Raw genomic sequence first — 24,791 nt, 5'->3', positions numbered from 1 at the left:
CTCTCCTCTTGTCACTGCAAATCAGTATTATGTAAGCTTACTCCCACTGAGTTAGGTGATTGCCTGGCTCGGAGAGCAAATGAGGGGACAGGCCCAGCTGTTAACTACATCTGCCTGTGACAGCGTAGGCCTTTTGAATTTGATCAAGTTCCTGGTCACAAACCACAGGCCAAACTGTCAAGAGAAAAGAACACCTCCACAAGTTCCTGGTCACAATCCACAGGCCAAACTGTCAAGAGAAAAGAACACCTCCACACACCCAAGGCCATTTTCATTGCTCTGGGAGCAAGTTCACATTTTACCAAGCAGGTAGAAGATTAATTTCTAAGAGTACAGGAATTAAAAATATAGGGCCCGATTCACCGAACTAACTTAAGAAAAAATCCTAAACTTAGTACCATTTTGGTATTCACAGAAGGCACTTACTCATTTTGGTATTCACAGAAGTTAGGAGTCCTAACTTTAGGACTCCTAAATGCCTTCGGTGAATACCGAAAGTCTTAAAGTTAGGATTTTTCTCAGTTTAGGAGTAGTAAAGTTAGGACTCCTAACTTTAGGACTCTTAAATGCTTCTGTGAATACCAAAAGTCTTAAAGTTAGGATTTTTCTCAGTTTAGGAGTAGAAAAGTTAGGACTCCTAACTTTACTACTCCTAAACTGAGAAGAATCCTAACTTTAAGACTTTCGGTATCCACAGAAGGCATTCAGGAGTCCTAAAGTTAGGACTCCTAACTTCTGTGAATACCGAAATGAGTTAGTGCCTTCTGTGAATACCAAAATGAGTAAGTGCCTTCTGTGAATACCAAAATGGTAGTAAGTTTAGGATTTTGTCTTAAGTTAGTTCTGTGAATCAGCCCCATATTGTGTCAACATTGTGAAAGGGAGTATCATTAAAAACTAGGTAAGAATATTGATTAACATAAAATACTTTTAGCAAAAAGTTGTTATATTTGAACATAATACAATGTAACTTACACAGTTTAATCAGTTATTTCTCTCTATATGACACTATGACACAAAGGTGATATTTAAAAGCAGCAAATTTTAAATTCAGTGAAGTTTAGAGTTTGCCCGGTAATGACAATATGGAACAAGATCATAGTAGCCAACAATGGAATCTAGCAATACATTAGATGATTTTATCACTGGAAAAGTTCATGAGAAAGAGGAAAATCTTGGGAAATGAAAATATTGTTGAACTACAATAGAGGTTAACTGTAACCGTGTACCTCGTGAACTAAGAATGTTCACAGTCCTACTAATGATACCGTATCCAGGAATCTTAAAAGAATGGGCAGATTTACAACCAACACCAGTAAATGAGATTAGCCGTATCATAAAACAACTGGACAAAGAGGCTGACCAAGAAAATGTGAAAGCATTATGAGACTCCATGACTCACATAGAAGGGATTATTCAAGGGTAGGGTGCTTTCCTTTGCCAAAATATATGACTTCATTAAAAAAGAAATGAGAATGTCATTATTAGATGCATTTGTTAAATGTGTACTGCAATGGGAAAGAAGGTATTATGATTTTCCAGATCGAAGGAAAGCTGGCATGCATTGCATGCATGTTGGCATTTTGGCATGCATGTTGAACCCTTCAACAAAAACTAAACTAACATGAGTCTTGCGAGAAGCAGGATTTTGGTTACCGTGACCATCTTCAATTGTGATTATATATAATGATAATAATTTCTGAGTCTTGCTGCTTCACAAATCAATTTGTCTTTAGCAGCCATCGGAACATCATCATGGAGCAAGCGTTTTGCAGTAGGAGCATCCAATTGGAACTTTGCACTATTTTATCCAGACAGATCATTCTCAAGATCATTACTGCTTTCAAAGACTTGTATATTTGTACCTGTTTTGTGCATGCATTTTTTGGCACATTCTTATTTTGCACTTTGTGTCTCTCTTGTTCTCATTGTCAGAATTAAACATGTTGTCAATTTCTTTGGAAAAAAAGGCTGGTACTTGCATTGAACGTATGTGCATTGAGCTCTCCAGTAACTTCATAAGTGTCAATCACAAAAACCACACCACAATTATTTTCAAGAGGAATAAAATTATAACTATTATTTTCCTATATTACCAATGAGAGACTGCATTTGGTTTTAGAGAAGAAAGGGGACTTGATACTCAAAATAATATGATACAAGGATTGTACATGATATGCTTGTTATAATGTTGATTTCTATTCTGTGATTGTTTCGATGCTGACTTCCATAGCAGTTTCCAAAGAAGTGTGACAAACCTTCCATCAGTGTGTTCTCTCTCTTTCCCTTTCCCCTTTACCTTCTGTGTGGACTGCTATGATTTCTGTTACAACTACAAGTCATGGTCTCTCTGTGGAGATGAACAGAATTACCTTCATTACTCTTCTGCATACTAGTAATATGTGAACTGTGACAGAGCCTTGAAGATAATTAAAGATGACAAGATTTGTCAACAACTGGCTCAAGCTCCGACCTCAGCTCTGATCTAGATGAAACTGCAAGTTCTTCCAGCACATGTATGAGAACACTTCCCACTATGGGTACATTTGTAGAAGAATTTTACTTTCTTCATTAAGTGGACAAACACAAAAGAGGCAGACTACAAGAAAAAGGAAAAAACTGCATCAAAGAAAGTGTCAAAGAAGAGGAGGGACCACCAATAAAAAAAGACAAAACGTCAGAATAAGAAGGACCATAACACAGGGAAAACTATTAATGGATAAAACTGCCTTAATGGTAATTAATTTATCAAGACATGAACTATGTGAAGCAGAAAAAAACTGTTTTAAAATTGGGAGTCTCATTCTGTTCATGAGTGACTTTATTTATATTGAGTCTTGAATTGACTTACTCTGCTTATCAGAATGCTAAAACTAATGATGTGAACAACATAACTCCTAGAAGAGAAAAGAATGTGAATGTTCCCATTAGGGATATTGCCATAGAGAATGTGGACTACTTGTTATCAAGAGACGAGGTATTACATGAAAGCACAGTTGGTTATGACACAAGAGTAGGACAAAGGGAAGCACTCATTAACATGGGTATTTTTCAATCAATCAATCAATCATTTGTATTTATAAAGCGTGCTACTCACCTGTAGGGGTCTCAAGGCGCTGGGGGAGGGGGGGTGGGGGGTCAGTGCTCGAAGAGCCAGGTCTTGAGCTGCCTTCTGAAGGAGAGGTGGTCCTGTGTGGCGCGCAGGTGGCTGGGAAGAGAGTCCCAGGTCTTTGCTGCCAGGTAGGAGAAGGACCTGCCTCAGGTGGTGGCTTTGCGGATGCGAGGTACGGCTGCCAGGGCTTGTCCGGTCGAGCGTAGGGTGCGAGGAGCGGTGTAGAAGGAGACTCGGTGGTTGATGAGTTTTGGTCCGATATTGTGCAGGGCTTTGTGTGCGTGGGTGAGGAGTCTGAAGGTGATCCTCTTGCTGACTGGAAGCCAGTGAAGTTTCTTCAGGTGTCCGGAGATGTGGTGGTGGCGAGGTATGTTCAGGATAAGTCGTGCGGCCGCGTTCTGGATTCGTTGTAGTTTCTTCTGTAGCTTGGTAGTGATGCCGGCGTACAGTGCGTTTCCATAGTCCAAGCGACTGGTGACGAGGGCGTGGGTGACGGTCTTCCTGGTGTCGGTGGGAAGATCTTGCGGAGGGTGTTGAAGCATGCCGAGGTCACCGAGTTGACCTGTCTGGTCATGCAGAGGGATGAGTCCAGGATGAAGCCGAGGTTGCGTGTGTGGTCGGTGGGTTGGGGAGTGCTGCCTAGGGCAGGGGGCCACCAGGAGTCATCCCAGGCGGTGGGAGTAGGGCCGAGGATGAGGACCGCCGTCTTCTCTGTGTTAAGTTTGAGCCGGCTGTCTGTCATCCAGTGCGCTACTTCCTTCATGCCTTCGTGTAGTCTGGTTCTTGCTGAGGTGGGGTTGTTGGTGAGGGAGAGGATGAGCTGGGTGTCGTCGGCGTAGGATATGAGGTTGAGTCCGTGTTTTCGTGCGATGTTCGCCAGGGGGGTCATGTAGATGTTGAAGAGAGTTGGGCTGAGGGAGGATCCTTGGGGGACGCCGCAGATGATCTCCGTAGTAGTGGATCTTAAGGGGGGAAGGAGGACTCTCTGGGTTCTTCCGGAGAGGAAGGAGATGATGCATTCCAGGGCCTTGCCTCTGATGCCGGCGTTGCTGAGGCGACGTATTAGGGTACGGTGGCAAACCGTGTTGAAGGCTGCAGAGAGGTCCAGAAGTATGAGGGCCACGGTCTCTCCTTTGTCAGTCAGAGATCTGATGTCGTCCGTGGCTGCGATGAGGGCGGTCTCGGTGCTGTGGTTAGCTCTGAAGCCGAATTGTGAGGGGTCGAGTGAGTCGTTGGTTTCCAGGGCGGTGGTGAGTTGAGTGTTGACGATTTTCTCAATCACTTTGGCGGGGAACGGGAGGAGCGAGATGGGCTGGACGTTTTTGAGTATGGTGGGGTCTGCTGTTGGTTTCTTTAGGAGGGCGTTGAGTTCGGCATGTTTCCAGTTCTCCGGGAAGGTGGCGGTGGTGAAAGATGCGTTGATGACGTCTCGGAGGTGGGGTGCAATGATGCTGTCGGCTTTGTTGAAGATGTGGTGCGGGCAGGGGTCGGATGGTGATCCTGAGTGGATGGAGTTCATGATGTGGGTAGTTTCCTCGGTGGTGGTTGGGTTCCAGGTGTGGATGGCGGTGCTGTCGGTGGCGAGTTCCGGTGGTGGGTTCTTGTTGGTTGTGGCAAAGCTGTTGTAGATGTCGGTGATCTTGTGGTGGAAGAAAGCTGCGAGGGAGTTGCAGAGATCCTGTGAGGGGGGGATGGCGTTGTTTTCGGCATCGGGGTTGGAGAGTTCTTTGACGATGCCGAATAGTTCCTTGCTGTTGTGGGCATTGTCGTTGAGTCTGTTCTGGAAGGCTGATTTTCGTGCAGCGTGGAGGAGTTGGTGGTGTTTGTGGGTGGTGTTCTTGAGAGCAGACATGTTCTCGTCAGTCTGGTTGAGGCGCCAAGACTTCTCGAGGGTGCGGCATTCTTTTTTGGAGTCCTTGAGAGTGGGGGTGAACCAGGAGTTTTTCTTGTGGTTGTTTTTGTTTGCTTGGGTCTTCAGGGGTGCCAGGATGTTGGCGCATTCGGAGATCCAGTTTGTGAGGTTGTTGGCGGCTTCGTCGGGGTCTGTAGTGCTGGCGGGGGGGTTCTGGGAGAGGGCTGCTGTGAGTTGTTCGGTGGTGATACGGTTCCACTGCCTTCTCGGTGGTTGTTGGACGTGGTGGTGTACGGTGATCTTCTTGAAGCTGAAGTAGACACAGCTGTGGCCCTTCCAGGAGAGTTCGGAGGTGTGGCTGAAAGAGATGTATTTGCTGGAGGAGAAGATGGGGTCGAGAGTGTGTCCGGCGTAGTGGGTGGGGGTGTTGACCAGTTGTTTCAGTCCGAGGTTGGCGAGGTTGTCCAGTAGGGTGGTGGTGTTGTTGTCGGCGCGGTTCTCCAGGTGGAAGTTGAGGTCCCCTAGGAGGATGTAGTCGATGGACGGGAGTGCATGTGGGCTGATGAAGTCTGCGACGTCTTCGCTGAACTTTGTGCGTGGTCCTGGTGGTCTGTACATGAGGGTGCCTCTGAGGGTGGTCTTGGGGTCGCTGTGGATAGAGAAGTCGAGGTGTTCTACATCGGGGAGTGAGTCGTCGGTGTAGGTCGAGACGCGGATGGAGCTCTTGTGGACGATGGCGATGCCTCGTGCGGTTGGTGCGGTCTTTCCTGATGATTTTGTAGCCGTCGGGGATGGCTATGGTGATGTCGGGTGCCGAGGAGGGGTTCATCCAGGTCTCGGTGAGGAAGGCGGGTTTGTTGAGTCGATGAGGTTCCATAGTTCGATGACGTGCCTGTGGACGGATCGGGTGTTGATCAGGATGCATTCGAGGTTATTTCCGGAGGAGTTTTTCTTCTTGGGTGTGTTGTGTGTTCGTAGGCAGGTGAAGCGGCAGTTGGGGCAGGTGAAGGCTCCGTGGGTTCGCTTCGGGGCGGCGCGGCAGCAGCCCGGCGTGTGGCCGGGGTTGAGAGCGGTGAGGGAGGCAGTGTTGTAGGTCAGGCGGAGGCGGCGGGGGGGTGGAGGTCGCGGGGACCAGGGGTCGTGGCGCTGGGCGCGGTCCAGGCTCGGACGGGTGCAGACGGGCTTGCCTTAGGCGCGCCTTCGGCGCGCCACCGGCCGCCATATATGGGGTAGCCGGGGAGGAGGGGTCAGCTGGGAGGAGGGCGGCGGGAGGGTAGGCGGGGTGGAGAAAAAAGGCGGGAAAACGGCGAAGTCCGCGAACACGGCGAGGGACCAGAAAAGGCGCCTAAAAAGGCGAGAAAACGGCGAGGGGCCGGGGAAACGGCCAAAAAAAGGCGGAAAAAACAGGAAACGAGCACTAAAGGGACCGGGCACTCGGGGGGGGGGGCCACGCACTCGGGGTACAAGGAGAGAGAAGGGGTCAGCACGCACTCTGGGACACTCGTTCAGGGAGACAAGAAAAAAGAGGGAAATTAATCACTCAGACCATCAACTGTGGGGCACTCATACGAGGATACACGGAGAGAAGGGGAAATACTCAGATACACACAAGGGGCACAACCGGGCACACAAGGCAGCAGGCAGGAGGCAGGAGAGCACTGGTGGCGCTGCTTGGGCAGGGGAGCGACCTACCCAAAGGTCAGTGCTCCAAGTAGAGGGGTGTTTAAAATATAATTTCCGTCCTAATTCTCCACTGGATAATATTGATGTGTTTCATGAGATTATGACTAAGGTATTGATAACATTGATAATTACGAAACATGATACACATATAAAAATGTATCTCAGGTACAAAAGAATGTCATTATGTCTCAACAAAATGTTAACTTTAAAAACATTGTTGTCATAGGTGCTACAATATATGCGAAAGAGGCATTCAGACAGCTACACCAATCAGGGTGATATGAGATCTTTAGCCATGACACCTATAAGGTCTCTATTGTCACATATCATTAAGCATTGATACATCTAAGAAACCTTGTTTTGATCTGTTCCATAAGAATCATAAGGATGTAACCAAACCACTGAGCGGGTCTCTGGGGTCTTTTAATAAAGGATTACTGGATAACACTGCCATATATAAACTACTTCCTATTTCCATTGGTATTCTCACTATCCTCATACTCTGGGAACAGCATTTCCTATCTCACATAAGTGCACAACATTCCGAAGAATCCACATATGTAATAATCACTTTAGATGTGAACTCGGTATACACCTGTATTGACCATGACCTTAGCTTTAAGTCCTGTAAGCATTATCTTAACCCCTTCGCTGCTAGGCCTTTTCCCCTCCTGTGCTAAGCCTTTTTTGGGCTATTTGGGGTAGTGCACGCTTAGGCCCCTGTAACTTTTTGACCACATTAGGTATCCACGCCAAATTTGCGTCCTTTTCTTCCAACATCATGCGGATTCTAAAGGTACCCTGGGTTTGTGGATTCTCCTAGAGGGTTCCCAGAAATTAGTCAAAATAAAGCAACATTTTTTTTTTTTGTGAAAAATGGGGAAAAGTGGCTGCAAATGAAAGCGTCTGGGTTTTTCTCTGCAAATGATATCAAAAAAGGGTTTGTGCGGCTGAAATCACCATTTCTCCAGATTTTAGGGAATGGCAGATTTTTGTCCAACTTTTTTTACACAGTTTTGACATTTTTCTGGGACATACCCTATTTTTGAAATTGTTTGTGCTTTCAACCTCCTTCCAGATAATGGTAGAAATGGGTAGAAAAGCAATACTGGATCTTAAAAAGATATACATTTTTGAAAAGTAGACAACATTCTGAATTCAGCAAGGGGTCATTTGTGTAGATCCATCAAGGTTTCTTTATAGAAACTAACAGTTAAATATAGGAAAAATTAAAAATTAGTTGAAAAAAGCAGCCTTTTGTGTCAACGTTTTCACCTGTAACTTCTTCCAATTATGACATCTCTTAGAAAGCAATGTATCGTTACATCCGCTGGATCTTTCTGGGTGTGGGGATATATAGGACTTGTAGGTTCACCAAGAGCCCAACGTACCCAGAGTAAAAAACTGAGCAGCATTTTGTAATGGTTTTTTTTTTAGTTCCGGGTATATAGCAATTATAGTGTGAAAATGTATACATGGAAACATTGGTATGAAAGACACCTATGTATTTCTGAAATGGGAACAAATTACGGAGTTTAGAAACAGTGCATATTTGCTTATTTTCGAAATTGGGAATACTCATACTTGCATGACAATTATTGGTCATTTTTCAAAATGACTTTTTTTTTACACAATGTCTTTCATTTGGAATGGAGAAATGCATCAAAAATCAATAAGTAATAACAGTTGCTTTACAAATCTGAACTACCCTAAGTCTCCCGATAAAAATGGTACCTCACTTGTGTGGGTAGGCATAGTGCCCACGACAGGAAGTGGCTCAAAACCTAAGGTGAACACACCACATTTTCACACAGAAAATTTACATATTTTTTGCGAAGAGTCTAGCTGTAGTTATTTAACCCTAGCTCTGCTGGCACCTAGGGAAACCTAGCAAACCTATACATTTTTGAAAACTAGACACCCAGGGGAATCCAGGATGGGGTGACTTGCCTCCCACCATGGTCTGTTACCCAGAATCCCTTGCAAATATAAAAAATTGACAAAAAAAACACATTTTCCCCACATTTCTGTGATGGAAAGTTCTGGAATCTGCGTGAATCCACAAATTTCTACCCACCCCGCGTTCCCCAAAGTCCTACAAGAAAAATGGTACCTCACTTGTGCGGGTCGGCCTAGTGCCCGCGACAGGAAACGGCGCAAAACGCAACGTGGTCACACCTCAATTTTGCAGTGAAAAATGACCCTTTTTTGGCAAAGTGACTAGCTGTAGTTTTTGAACCCTAGCCCTGCCGGCACATAGGGAAACCTAGCAAACCTATACATTTTTGAAAACTAGACACCCAGGGGAATCCAGGATGGGGTGACTTGAGTGCCTCCCACCATGGTCTGTTACCCAGAATCCCTTGCAAACGTAAAAAATTGACAAAAAAACACATTTTCCCCACATTTCTGTGATGGAAAGTTCTGGAATCTGCGTGGATCCACAAATTTCTACCCACCCCGCGTTCCCCAAAGTCCTACAAGAAAAATGGTACCTCACTTGTGCGGGTCGGCCTAGTGCCCGCGACAGGAAACGGCGCAAAACGCAACGTGGTCACAGCTCAATTTTGCAATGAAAAATGACCCTTTTTTGTCAAAGTGACTAGCTGTAGTTTTTTAACCCTAGCCCTGCCGGCACCTAGGGAAACCTAGCAAACCTATACATTTTTGAAAACTAGACACCCAGGGGAATCCAGGATGGGGTGACTTGAGTGCCTCCCACCATGGTCTGTTACCCAGAATCCCTTGCAAACGTAAAAAATTGACAAAAAAACACATTTTCCCCACATTTCTGTGATGGAAAGTTCCGGAATCTGCGTGGATCCACAAATTTCCACCCACCCCGCGTTCCCCAAAGTCCTACGAAAAAAATGGTACCTCACTTGTGCGGGTCGGCCTAGTACCCGCAACAGGAAACGGCGCAAAACGCAACGTGGTCACACCTCAATTTTGCAGTGAAAAATGACCCTTTTTTGGCAAAGTGACTAGCTGTAGTTTTTTAACCCTAGCCCTGCCGGCACCTAGGGAAACCTAGCAAACCTATACATTTTTGAAAACTCGACACCGAGGGGAATCCAGGAAAGGGTGACTTGAGTGTCTCCCACCATGGTCTGTTACCCAGAATCCCTTGCAAACGTAAAAAATTGACAAAAAAAACACATTTTCCCCACATTTCTGTGATGGAAAGTTCTGGAATCTGCGTGGATCCACAAATTTCCACCCACCCCGCGTTCCCAAAAGTCCTACGGGAAAAATGGTACCTCACTTGTGTGGTTCGGCCTAGTGCCCACGACAGGCAACGGCGCAAAACGCAACGTGGTCACACCTCAAGTTTGCTGTGAAAAATTACCCTTTTTTTGCAAAGTGACTAGCTGTAGTTTTTGAACCCTAGTTCTGCCAGCACATAGGGAAACCTACCTAACCCACACATTTCTGAAAACTAGACACCCAGCGGCTTCCAGGGAGGTATGGCTTGCGTGGATCCCCCAATGTTTCCTTACCCAGAATCCCCTGCAAACCTCAATTTTAGCTGAAAAAATCACTTTTTTCACACATTTTGGTGTGGGAAAGTTGTGGCATCACCGGGCTCACACAAATTTACCACCACCCAGTGTTCCCCCAGCTCTCCCTGTAAAAATGGTGCCTCACTTGTGTGGGAGGCCCAAGTACCCGCGGCAGGCAAGGGCCCAAAACTTAGTGAGGCGACATCAAAATGGCCTATCGCAAAACCACCTGGTTTTGCAAGTGGGGTCACTTCGGTTTTTGGCCCGGTGCTCGGCGGCCATCTAGGGAAACCTACCAAACCCATGCATTTCTGCAAACTAGACACCTGGCGGCTTCCAGTGAGGTATGGCTTGCGTGGATCCCCCAACGTTTCCTCACCCAGAATCCCCTGCAAACCTCAATTTTAGCTGAAAAAATCACTTTTTTCACACATTTTGGTGTGGGAAAGTTGTGTCATCACCGGGCTCACACAAATTTACCACCACCCAGCATTCCCCCAGGTCTCCCAGTAAAAATGGTGCCTCACTTGTGTGGGAGGCCCATGTACCCGCAGCAGGCAAGGGCCCAAAACGTTGTGAGGCGACATCAAAATGGCCTATCGCAAAACCACCTGGTTTTGCAAGGGGGGCCACTTGGGTTTTTGGCCCGGTGCTCGGCGGCCATCTAGGGAAACCTACCAAACCCATGCATTTCTGAAAACTAGACACCCAGCGGCTTTCAGGGAGGTATGGCTTGCGTGGATTCCCCAACGTTTCCTTACTCAGAATCCCCTGCAAACCTCAATATTAGCTGAAAAAAATCACTTTTTTCACACATTTTGGCGTGGGAAAGTTGTGGCATCACCGGGCTCACACAAATTTACCACCACCCAGCGTTCCCCTATGTCTCCCGGTAAAAATGGTACCTCACTTGTGTGGGAGGCCCAAGTACCCGCGGCAGGCAAGGGCCCAAAACGTTGTGAGGCGAAATCCACAGTGCCTATCAAAAAAATTGTGCTGTAATTTTTACGGGGAGGGGGTGGGGGCATGGGCATGGCCGTTTTGGGCAAACCCCACCCTAATTAAAAATTTCCCCAAAAAACTCCCTGGCGTCTAGTGGTCTTTTTGCCCCCCCCGGTACGGCAGATTGGGGGTTAATGCCCCCATCTGCCCCCCAGGGGAGGCAGAAAGTCCACTAGGTGCCAGAGAGTTTTATGGGTAAATTTTAATTAGGGTGTGGGTTGCCCAAAACAGCATGCCAATGCCCCCACCCTAATTAAAATTTTCCCTGAAAAATCTCTGGCGTCTAGTAGGCTTTTTGCCCCCCGGGGGGGCAGATTGGGGGCTACTGCCCCATCTGTCCCCCACGGGGGGCAGGAAGGCTGTAACTTTTGCAGGGAGGGGGTGGGGGCATGGGCATGTCAGTTTTGGCCAACCCCCAAACTAATTAAAATTTGCCCCAAAGAATCCCTGGCGTCTAGTGGGCTTTTTACCCCTCCAACAGGGCAGATTGGGGGCTGATGCCCCCATCTGCAACCCAGAGGAGGCAGAAAGTCAACTAGACGCCAGGGAGTTTTTGGGGCAAATTTTAATTACGGTGGGGGCTGCCCAAACCGGTATGCAAATGCCCCCACCCTAATTAAACGTTCCGTCATGAGCATCGAAAGGGTTAAGAGCAGACCAGTGGCTTAATATGATAATAGTAATATGTTATCAGAAATCATGACGTTTTGTCTGCAGGAAAATACTGCAGGAGCAGGCAGCCTGAGCTGATTGTAACAAGCGGGGCACCCAACATATAATTACCTGGATAAGGTATATAAGGGCCTTATTCCTTATCTGAGAGGCACCTGTAGAAAAGGTTACTGAATTTATTGATGTCCTCAATAAGAAACAGTATAAATTGAAGTTGATGTCCAAAATAAGCCTCACTGAGATTGATTTCTTGGATGTTAAGATAAGAGTAAAGGATGGGAAACTGATTACTAACCTCCAAAGAAGGGAAACAGTGAGCAATACTATGTGACATTAATACAGTCATCATTACAAAAGCCTGAATAACAGGATCCCCTATGGAGAGATGCTAAGGGATGGAGGACCACGTAAAAATAAAACAGGTTTTAAACAAGAAAAAAAGAATGTGTTTCAGAAATTTGAAAATAGATTAAAAAGCAGGCATGGTTATCAGGGATCATAAATTCTCTGAAAATCTCAGGGATAAAAAGACATCCATCAATACCTATATTTGATTCATTAACCCATATAACTGAGATTTCAACAAGGTAAAAGCTAAATTGGATAGGCAGTGGAAAATTTTGAAAAGTGACAACATAATTGGTTAGTCACAGGTTCTGTTATTGATAGAAAAGCTAAATCTCTAAAGGATTTACTAACACACAACGATAGCCAAAACTCACGTTGGTTCATGAAAAGAAACTGTTTTTGTGGATGTTAAAAATGTGAGGCCTGCGAAAAACATCACCAATGTCAGGAATTGCATATTTTTGACTGGTAAAAAGTGGATATTCAACAACATGCATGTCTGTATGTTTTATCCTGTCCATGCAAATTAAAATATCTTAGTAGTAACATCTCTCCTATGTAAAAGCATATGTTAGAGCATTTAGGAGCCATCAAAAATGCTGGAGCCACGTACTATAATTTTTTTTTTTTACGGAGCTCGAACTTGACCAGGTGTCGGGTATCAGAGCCTTTACATAGCACCAGTTGCGCTACCTGAGGACAAATTCATTTTTGTTAGGCACAGAGAGATTAAGTGACTTGCCCAGAATCACAGGATGTTCAGCGTCATTGCCGAGTCTCGAACACGGTTTCCCATATTCGAGGTCGACCGTCCTAGCCATTAGGCAAACTCCTCTCCCCACTTATACAGAGGCAGGACACTTTGATCTTGAACATGACCTTTTTGTAATTGTCATCATCTTCAAAAATGTTTTTGGTGTTATGCTTTTGAGGCTACTATGACAACTTGACTCAAAGTACATCATTAACTTATAGCCCAAACATCCCCAATGGCCTGAATATAGATGAGGAATTGGATGTATATATGGGATTAGATTATTTCATTCTTTGTTTCTTTGTGAACAATGTACATTATAATTCTTGTTGTTGTATCTCAGAATTTTTGTACAATGCTATATGACCCTTGGTATTGATGATTTTTGTTTTTTATGTTCGTTAGTACACACATCATTTTTGTATAATATCACTGCAATTATATAGCCAAACACATGTGAATTTGTTTTTTTTAGATGACGTTGTAGTCTCACTTACACATGTGAGATGAAGTGTTATATTACTGGCTAGAAATTTGGAGTCAAGCCTGTGGTTCATATCAATCAACATTGTGCTGAGCCCTTACCATACTTATTTTGGATATAGTTATTATTATGTGATAGATCTTATATTTATTTTTATATAGAAGATATTCATCAGGTATAATATGGATATGATGTATATTCAATATGGATTAGCACAGGAAAGGCAATGGTGGCGTTCTAGGGCTTTATCTCCTGATATGAATTTGATATCAAAATAGGTATCTCTTACACTTTATTCTATAAGATCTTGGAATGTTGTTCACTGGACCATATCATGATTTTAACTGGCATTAATTATTTTGCTCATGCATTCACTGCATTTGCATTATTTTGAATTATCTTATGTACTCGCACTATGACTAATAGATTACACAAGATACTGAGCTCTTTTTTCTATTTAACAATTTTCACTATCACATTTAACATAGCCTTTCTTTTAAAGCTACACTTAGTGATTTCTTTCCCTGCTTACATGAACTTATAATCACTATATTGTTCGATGTAGATCATGATACATGATGATTGTTGGGGCATGGCCGGCGAGCCATCATGGCGGACGCGAGCTCCTAGCGCTCCGTCACTAATCCCTCGTTTATCCTGAATACTGCCCTGAATCCGACCCATCCGAACACGTCAATAGCGGCATTCCATTGGCGCAAAGCTGCAGTGGCGGTTGAGGTCCAGTAGCGGATATAACCGCGGACACGATCAGGGATATTAACGGCGGCAGGCTCGTGGCCTGGGTGACTGCAGAGAGCGCGAAAGCGCATTGCCAATTGTGAAGGTGCTGCTGATGCTGCCTGGGACCTATACCGTTCTTCGTGGTGCTACTGGGACTGAGGAGCCAGTCGAAGTTTTGGACGGGACACGTCCCGCTCTTGCCAGTGCGGCCCTGATTGGAGGAACCCACCTGAAGTCTGTGGCAAATTGGGACTGGCCCTGGAAGGCCCTGTGCGGTGAGCTCTGACTGAGAGACATCGAGGGGAGTGCCTGCAGCCTCAGCTGCTTCCTGTGAGATAACCCGAGGCGGCTCCAAGGCTGTATATGCCACCGGAGCCACGTGCACTGGGACACCATGGTCGCTGGCCTTGATTCACCTGAAGTAACAGCCTGGGGCCTGGCGCAGCTTGTATCCCACTCCCTGTGGACCTTTATCTGTACGGAGTCATTCTTTGTTTTGATGCTGTTGCCAAAGATCAGTACTTCTATCTTGTCTGTGTTCAGCTGCAGACAGTTGTTCTTCATCCAGCCGTATTGGTTGAAATTATTGTCAGAAGAACTGGGGGAACATCTTCTATCTCCCCTGTCCTATCTGCACCAACTCAGTTACAGAGGCATATTATAATTACCAGGCCTGGATTACATGAGCTCTAAACATCAGATTAACTTTAAAAATGAGGCCTTCACATCATTGCCCTTGATGCCTTTATTTGAAATGACCAGCAAGCAGCCAGAAGACATTGTAAGAAACTTGAGTGCGGCGTTCAAGCTTTTCAATAGATTCAAGATCAGAATATAAGGAGACACTTTGAAAGTGCAAGAAACAAATCAGAACCATAAAGGCAGAATATTGCAAATTAAAAGTTATGGGTGTCCAATCCTGCCTGAGCCATTCACTTCATTATGTTTAACCTGTCTAGCCCTCTCTGTGTTCAACATCAAGCTAGTCCCTCTCAATCATTATGCTATGACCTAGCAAGCTATTTTAAAATTAATATTGAAGACAGCTTTCTCGTCAGACTCGAACCCCTCTTCTAATTCCATTCTAGCAACAGAAACTAACCTGTTCTCTTCCAAGGCAGATACTGTGTCAGTAATTCTAGAAGCATTAAGTCTTCTATCAGAAAAGGAATTTCATAACATCTCAATGTTATCTGTAAAACAGCCACTGTGCCTTCAGAGTGGAAAAATGCAAAGATGCTCTTTATTGATAAAGCTGGGGCTGATTGTAAAGTCATTTGACTCCTATTTCTTAAAAAGAATGTCACCAATGCACTCTCTAGTTTCTTGGGAGAACACCACTTACTATATAGGGCACAGTTCCAGTTTTGACTTCTCCATGGAATGAAAGGAGCCTTAGTTATGGATATAGATGATCTACATAAGGCGGGAGACAAAGGTCATCAGGCAATTTTGGTACAACGTGACCTATCTACAGTGTTTCTAACTGTCAATCGTGACGTGCTGCTTACTAGAATGTCAGAAATAGGAGTAAAAGGAAAACCTCTGCAATGGCTGGCTTTTTTCTTGGAAGGTAGAAGACAGGCAGTTAATTTCCCCCTTTTGCTGTGCTTTTAAAGCAATTAAACACAAGTGCCCCAGGACTCATCACTAAGTCTGACATTATTTAATGTATATTTAAGGCCACTGGCTAAGCTTATTAGATCTTATGGCCTAAAATTTGTGAATGTTTGTACAGTTGAGTAAAAAGAACATTCTTAGTAAAATAAATAAAAGTAGATTCATTTTCACACTTCATAACGTTTCCTGATTATAAATGCAGTTCTAATGAAACTAAGTACTGCACTAGAGATTACAGCCGTAGATAGTGCCCTTAAATAGGTATAGCCCTCTTGATAAGAGCAGGGCAAAATAGTGTTCAATATAGGTTTAATATAACGTGCTCTAGGGTATTTATACAGGGAGCAGAACAACATAAAATGTATTGTACTCTGTTTGGCTAGATTATTACAAGGACAGGGGGCTAGTCTCTCACACCAGCCAACCTGTATCGGTTAGGCCACTAAAACATGCAGTGTTCCCAATCGAAATCTGGTCAACAGAAAACGCAATTGCACATGCGAAGTAAAAGACAAATAAAATTGCTGAGGACCTAATGCCCCATCACCTAACGTTCCCCTGCCCTGGTCAGACATCCTTAATTCAGTGCGGAATGCATTTTTAATAATCATTTTCATATTAGACTCAATAGTATCTGGGTTATTATAACATTCCTCTAGGCCAATCTCATAAAAAGTATACCTAACATAACGCAGCCAAGGCAGTGCCATTGCATTATCCAGATTCATACAATCTTTAAGGATACTCCTAGTGAATGTCAAAGTCTCTGAAGACCAGATTTTCACCCACAGGATAAGGGGTGCAATGTTTATCCTATCTTTCACATATTCCAGGCCCACCTCTGAATGACAAAATGAGGTTGAAGTACTACTCGGAATCATTAAGAGCCTTTTTAAAAATGTATTCTCTAAAACCTGAATCTGATAACTCTTATGATAACCCCATACTCCGGCCCCAAAAGTAGCTGCAGATAAACATTTGGATTTATATAAAATTATCATTTCTGTAACCGGTTTATGTCCCAATTTACAGGCAAAATGAAACAGCCCCTCTGTTATTCTACTGGTCTATTGGGCCCTTGTCATAATTAGTTCATCCCAACTCATTTTGTTGTTAAAAACATTACCTAAATAGGTAAAATTGGGCACCTGGACCACAAACCATAATAAATGATTTACCAAAATGTACTTCGAGGTCCAGTCCTAACATAAAATCAGTGAAGGCGGGCAGGGCCCTTTGTCAACTATTGGCCGGCAGGGTCATTAATACTGTATCATCGACATAGGACAACAGAGGGACCGGTCTACCTCCTACTCTTGGAAAATCCAGTTGCTGTTTAGTCAAGAATGACTCTAGACCATTAGTATATACAAGAAATAGGAAGCGGGCCAGGATGCAACCCTTTCGCACCCCTTCCGTGGAGGCAATGGGCCTGGTCTTCTCACCTCCTGGTCCACAGCGCACAGCCACAGTGGTGGATTCATGTAGCCTGCCTAATAGGGTAATAAGGGGCTCTTCAAAGCCCATTTCCCCCATCATTGTCCATAGCTTTCCCCTACAAACAGTGTCAAATGCGCTGGACAAGTCCATGAAGGCCAGGTGGGGATAGCTATGATGATTTTTAAATTGATTAATTTTGCTGGTTTATTAATATCTATGGAAGGGAATATGTGTGAATTTTGTAATTGTTTTTAGATGTTTTATTGTGTAAACTTTTATGATTCTAATGAATAGAATAAAGTTATTTGAAATGAACTGAACTGAATTTGTGAATCATGCTGATTACCCTAAACTAATCCTCACTTTGGAGAGTAGCTCTCATTCTCCAATGACAGCTGTCCACGAGTAGAATAGAGGGGTCTTGCAGTGGCTTAGAGCTTATTCCCTTAAGTTTAATGGAGACAAGACTGAGGTAATTAATTTTCTTTCATGGTCTCTTTTGAAATCTTTAGCAGCAATATGTGGCCACTGGAGGACATCTCAGATCCCATTATAGTGTTGGATCTTCGAAATCTGGGAATTTATATAGATACTGACCAATCTCTCTTCACTCATGTTAATAAACTATCCTCCACTTGATTTGGGCTAAAGGGTGTAGTCTGTGAAATTGTACCTCTGCTGCCAATGCACTTCTTCCCCCTTGTTGTGCAAAGTATCATCTTAAGTAGACTTGATTATGGCAACACGTTTTACCGTGGCCTTAGATATCTTGTACACCATCTCCATCACATAACAGCAGAAACTGCAAAACTGACTCTATCTTGGCCACACATTTCATGTATGTCAGTGACTCTGGAACTCCTCACTGGTTCCTCATGGCCAAGCGTAAAAGTTTAAAGCACTGTGCATAGCACATCCAGCTTTTCATCATACTGGTCTCCTTCCACTTTGGCATAAGCTGCAATGCTATCTTCCATCGAGATCAGATTCATTATGTTCTGTGAATGCCAATTTGCGTAGATTACTTAAAACTAAGAAGTGGAAGATCATTTTCTATGCAGGAGGCTTGCATATGGAACAATAAGCCAGACTACCTTCATTGTATTAGCAATCTTTCTGTCTTTAGGAAAGTCTTGAAGACCTTGCTCTATAAGCTGTAAAGGTCTTACATGTCTGGATGGGTCTATGTTAGTATAGCCCTAGGAAGCCTCATTTATGTGATAGTTTCACGCTCTACAAATAACATAAATAATAAAAATAATAATAATCATGAGAAGAAGAAGAATGATATCTTACAACCTGAATAAGGACATGTGAGAATGATTTAATAGCCTACTTGGGCATGATCAGCAATCAAGATGACCTTAAAATGGACTACAATGAACTTGAGTGATTTGCATATTTAATAATTATGTACAATTGAACATTCAAGTCAATCTGTAAGAAAAAGTTATTGATCTAAGAATATATGAAGATGAATGGTAATAATACTTTGTACCATAGCGTTTGTGGAGTAACTGGGAAAGTCTTATTGTGCCCACATGGGAGACGTCTAAAGCATACTGACATATTTTGGTATCGTGAGTTGTTGATGAGATGTAAATTAAAAACGATACAACATTTTATCACACAAACATATGCCAAAATATATTAGAACACGGAATTATAATGTATATGAGGATCACTGTAATGTCTATAAACATGAAGTTGCATGCAATGATAATGAATATAATAGCTAACAAATGTGAGGTATTTGATTTGTAGAAGACAATTGTTTCAATGTAATTAATTGAATTGGATCTAAATCATTTCTTACTGTTTTTTTCTGTTCTATTTAATGATGGGTCACGTGTTTGGGTGACATTGTAAACATTGTAAAAAATTAGCGCCTGACTATGAACAAAACAGTCTCTCCACACTTCAGTGGTGCAAAACAGAGTGTGATTAGCTTCACCGGATTCTTGTCGCAGGCACATAACATGGGGTTAAAGCGTTGAGGAACCCTCCCTCTCGGTTGTTATGTGCAATTTATCTTCAGGGGATTCCACACTGACATATGCAAACCCTATTATGAATTTTATCAGTCAATGCATACAACCATTAGCAAGTGTTCAGTGTCTTTTATCTATGTTCCATGAATATGTAATTACCATTGGAACACTGCCTTGTGTGCGCTATGATCACTTATCTTGTTGAATGTTATACTTGATTGGAGTCAAAACATTACAAGATGCGTACTACATCAGTCCTATGTTTTGTCTTCTTTGTAAATAATTTTTGTCTGATGAACAAGTCTGAGTAGCTCTAGGATCCTTCAAAGACACATTAGAAGGTATCACTTTTGAATGAGTCCCACGGGCCAATTGTTATGTTATCAAGTGCCATATAGATAATGTTGCTCGGATATGAATGTACCTTAAACAAACGAAAATAAATGAGACAGTTGGCCAAACAGTAGCAAGTTGGTTTAATTAAACGCAGCAGCTGGAAGAGTCTTGACAGAATGCGTCAGAGGAAAGTCTCTCGGTGTACAAAGTTTTGGCTGGTTTTATACACATCTTGTGAAGTACCAAAACATGATTTCTGCATTCTTGAAAAGCATCTCAGTTGTAAATTAAAATATTTGGACACCGGATAAAAAACACAGATGGTTCTCGACCTTGTGGAGGGCTAGTGTGGACCAGTGTGCATGTGTCCGGCTCTCTGGCACGAGGAACGTGTGATCATGTTGTGTGGTGACTATTACCATAGGGTATCTAGGCGCTGGCTCAGTAAGAAAGACTGAAAAGCTGCATTGAGATTTATTGATTAAAAAGCCAAGTTTTAATCGCCTCCCTAAATGACAGTAGATTGGTTCTCGTTTATCTGTTCTATGGGAATGGTATTCCAGAGTTTGGTTGTGCCTACCGAGAAATTCTGTCGCCCCTGATGGCCTTTTTATATGTAGGTACTACCAAATAGTTAATTGAGGTGGACCGAAGAGATCTAGTCAGAACATACCATTGGAAACTCTGCCTAAGGAACTCTGGGCCAATTCCATAGAGGGCTTTAAAGGAAATGCACAAGGCCTTAAAAATGATGAGCTTGCTGGTTGGTGACCAGTGTAGATGTTTTAGCCCAGGTGCAGCCAATTCTTGTTTACGAATGCCTAGTAGTAGATGAGCTGAACAGTTTGTAGTTTGGTCAGACATTGATATTAACAAAAAGGTCATTACAGCAATGGACCTTGGATAAGACCAATGCTGACATTATAATTTTTCTTAATTGTTGAGGTGGGAATGGGAAGATCTTTTTAAGAAGTTTAAACGCGAAGAAGGAAGCCAAGGTTACGGTATTGACATTGCCCTCAATCGAGAAGGGATTGTCAAAGGTAACTCCCAAATTCTTTACCTTACGGACAAGGAGAGCACCTAGTGTTGTGGCCACCATGAAGCTGCCCAGAATGAGATACTGCTTCCAAAAAGAAGGACCATCATTTTTGTGTAATTGAGTTTCAAGCAGTTTGAAGCCATCCAGTTTCAAGCAGACAGTTGAGAAAATGTGTGGTGGTATCCTTAGGGTTTCTAGCCATGGCTATCACGATTTGGTTGTCATTGGCGTACAACATCACAGGGAAACAAAATGATGTAATAGTTTTGCCAATGGTGCCAGATTTACATTGAAAAGCCTTGGGCTCAGGGAGGAGCCCTGGGGGACTACACAGGGGAGAATAAAAGATGGTGATTTGAAAACCTCTAAAGTCACAAATTGTTCTCTCTCGCTGAGGAAGGTTTCCAGGAATAATAATAGTCAACCCTGAATACTGATCGAGGCAAGTCTGTTTAGTAGTGTGGAATGATTAATCGTACAGAATGCCACAGAGATATCTAAAAGCACCAAAGAGGCATTATCTCTGGCATCTATAGTTTGTCTGACCTGTTCTGAAGCAGTGATAAGGCGAGTTTGGTGCTACGATCACTTCTGAAGCCTAACTGAGTTGGGTCAAGATGTTCATGACTCTATGAAAGAATCAGTTTCCATCTTCATAGCCTCTTCTATTATTTTGGCTGGGAAAGGTTGTCTAGATATGGGCCTGTAGGTATTAGGTTCCGTGTTGTCTAAGTTTGTTTTTTTCAGTAGAGGGGGCACTGATGTCAGTTTCCATTTGGAGAGTAAACTGCCAAATTTAAAATTAGATTGAAGATGGCCAGACGGTGTTGCGCTAGAATTTCGAGAGATGGGTGAAACATACTTGGAGCATCAAGAGAGGAACCAGATTTGGTTTGTGCATGACTTGAGGTAGTGTAAGGGACAAGAAGTAAGACAGAGTGGGTAAGTCCTTGTAAGTATTGCCAGCCTGGTTGATGAAGGGTAATACCCAGAAACCGGTCCCAGGATGCTTGTTTCCAGTCCAGGAAGGAACTGGCCTGTCAGTTTGGTCTGGACTGTTCCCATGAGGTACTGGGTCAAGACTGATTTACATATGGCTGGGTCTAAGATGGGGTGACATGGTGAGCAAAAGAACAATGGATTTAACCCAGATCTCTTGACTGGGGGTGAATGTTTGATTTATTCAGAATTCTATCCATCATTTGCTTGCGTAGCACTTTTCACCCTAAATGGGATGGCTATGCCCAGTCGTGGGTCCCTTGCTCACTGTGCCACTGGATTCAAGCCAGCCTGGTTGATGAAGGGTAATACCCAGAAACCGGTCCCAGGATGCTTGTTTCTAGTCCGGGAAGGACCTGGCTTGTCAGTTTGGTCTGGACTGTTACCATGAGGCACAGGGTCAGGACTGATTTGCATATGTCTGGGGTGGCATGGTGAGCAAAAGAACAATGGATTTAACCCAGATCTCTTGACTGGGGGTGGATGTTTGATTTATTCAGCATTCTGTCCATCATTTGTTTGCGTATCACTTTTTGTGGGGGGCAGGATTATTGATTTCTGCCATGAATGTGGAATTTCTGTTAGGGTCCAGATGGAATTAAATGTTTGGGTTAGAACAGGAGACCAAAGAGGGTCCGAGAGATCTTGCCACTAATTATTGGCCGATTTCTCTACTTGATGGTATGGGTAAAATATTAGAAAAATTACTTTTATCTCGCTTACATCAATGGTTGGAAGACTCAGATTTGATTTGATAACGCCAAACCAAGCTGGGTTCAGGAGGTGCCAGAGCATGGTAGATCAGGTGTTCTGACTGAATTTAATTTGTGTTAAATATACACGTCTTAAAAACTCTCCACTCTACCTGGTTTTTGTGGACTTTCAAACAGCAATTGATAGCATTGATCGCTCAACGTTGTGGCAAATCCTATATAGAATGAGCATCCCTGATGACATCTTTGAAGCTCATAATCACGCTGCAGTCTAGTAACATCATAAGAATCAGATACAGCACCAGAGGGGAATATACAACCGAAATACCAATCGAGCGAGGAGTCAAACAGGGATGTGTTTTAGCCATGACACTTTTTAACTGCTATATAAATGACATTGGTGCAGGCAACGATCACATTCCAATTTAGCTTTTTGCGGATGATGTGGTACTGTTGGCAAGAATGGAGATAGCAATGCATCGACTATTAGAAGGCTTTGAGTCCTTCTGTGTAGCAAGAAAATTGGCATTAACGTCGATAAAATGAAATATATGATTTTCAGTCAAAAACAAAAATTGCGAGCTACTTTTAAGGTTTATAAAACATAATTGAAACAAGTTTCCACTTATGATTATCTTAGCATACGATTGGATGATAAACTTAAGTGGTCCCAACAGCAATCAAAAAGTACAATCATGTTTGCACAGCAAGCTGAATGGATATGGAGGTTCACAATTTCATTGGGCAATCATTCAGTGAAATCAGCAATCTTAGCCTACAAAATGAAAAAGCAAGGGCTGCTTGTATATAAAGCACTGAGGTTTGGGGTTATAAGAAAAGCACCGAAATTCTAATCACTGAAAATAATTTTATGCAAAGTTTACTACAACAGGGCCCTGGAACACCAATGTTTCCTCGGACGTAGGTACAGACAGAAATGAGGACTATATTGCATCTGGCTCCCCTAAGATACTGAGTTTGCATAAATTCTAATCCTGAATTGACATGATATAGACTTAGATTGCAAGATATTATGAAGCAGCAAGACTTTTACAAGCTACCTTGGTTTGCTCATTTGTCAGATGTTATGACCACCATTGGCTTAAATAAATATTGGCTTCATCCGGAAATGATCACAAAGGATAGCCTCCATGTGGTAACAAAGGCGTAATGGCACTACAAACAACAAATAATTATGAGCCACCTAGGTGCCTTATCAAAGTGCTATTTCTCTTTCAATCACGAATTGAGTTTAATTGATTGTCTAGATGATATTTATCCGGCAGGAAAAAGAGCTTGGTATCCTAAATTTAGACTAGGCAACCTACCATTGCCTTCTAAGACTCAAAGATGTCTGAAAATACCTTGTGATAGAATGGAGCAATGCCCTTGTCCCCTTAGAGGATGCGAAACGTTAACACATTTTATTTTGCTTGTCACTTTACTTACCACATCCATAGATATTATTTGCGACAAATCTTCTTAACATCTAACATTCGAACTTGAAAAGAGGCGGAGCCTCTCTGTTTGAGACCTGATTTCTGAGCTATTACAAAGGATGTTTCATCTTATATCTTCGCAGCATGGAAATAAAGATCAGTCGCACATTTAAATTCGAATATTGACAAGCTGGACGATCTTCTAATGGAGTTGTGTAGATCAAGTTAGCACGCAAGCAATTATGCATACTATTTATACATTAAGATTTTATCAGTTTGGTTGCAAGGTTCAGTGAGTTACACCATGGGTATTGTTGTTCAAAGAATGAGTATTGACAAAATAATTGGCTAGCAAATAGGTAGCTTGTTTTAAAACCTATTTTATATTGTGCTAAAGGAATGAGCTGCATAATAATTCTCATTCATGTGAGAAATAGGAGTTACTTTTTTAGTATATGAACTAATATGATCTTAAATGAACTGAATCGTTTTTTTTATAAAGATTGCTAATTGTGCCGTAGTATTTGATCAGACAAATTATTGAAGATAATTGAGCTGTATATTGAATTTTAATTGAAATGGATTGTTTGGCTGAAACAATAAACTATCTATCTGTCTAACTATCACTCTGATCACCAATCCCTTAGTTTATGTTGTCTAAATTTGAAGATCTTATATAGATTTGTAGAAACTACACAACACCAGGGAAGTATTCTCAGATCCTCCTCACATTCACTCTTTCTCATAGTCAAAACATTTAGGCTAAATAGTCCCATCATGCCCTCCTTTACTCACCACATTGATAAGGTGCAATATTATTATTTTATATTTTGAGGCTGACTTTCCTCACTACCTGGACTTGAACTGCCCCTATAAATGGGGTTATATCTTTATGGTATTCGGAGGACTCACCCTATGGAGGAACATAATATTTCTAATATTCTCCGGTCACCAACCTCACACACAAGCGGTCTAGGGTATCCTATCCTCACCTTCAAATGGACCCAAAACTGTGCTCAGACACATATGGACGTACTCTCTCAAGGTAGGGATAAAGTCT

Source organism: Triturus cristatus, chromosome 2_2, assembly GCF_964204655.1.
Source record: "Triturus cristatus chromosome 2_2, aTriCri1.1, whole genome shotgun sequence".
Lineage (NCBI taxonomy): Eukaryota > Metazoa > Chordata > Amphibia > Caudata > Salamandridae > Triturus > Triturus cristatus.
The sequence above is the reverse complement of the archived record's forward strand: the minus strand, read 5'-3'. Positions refer to the sequence as shown.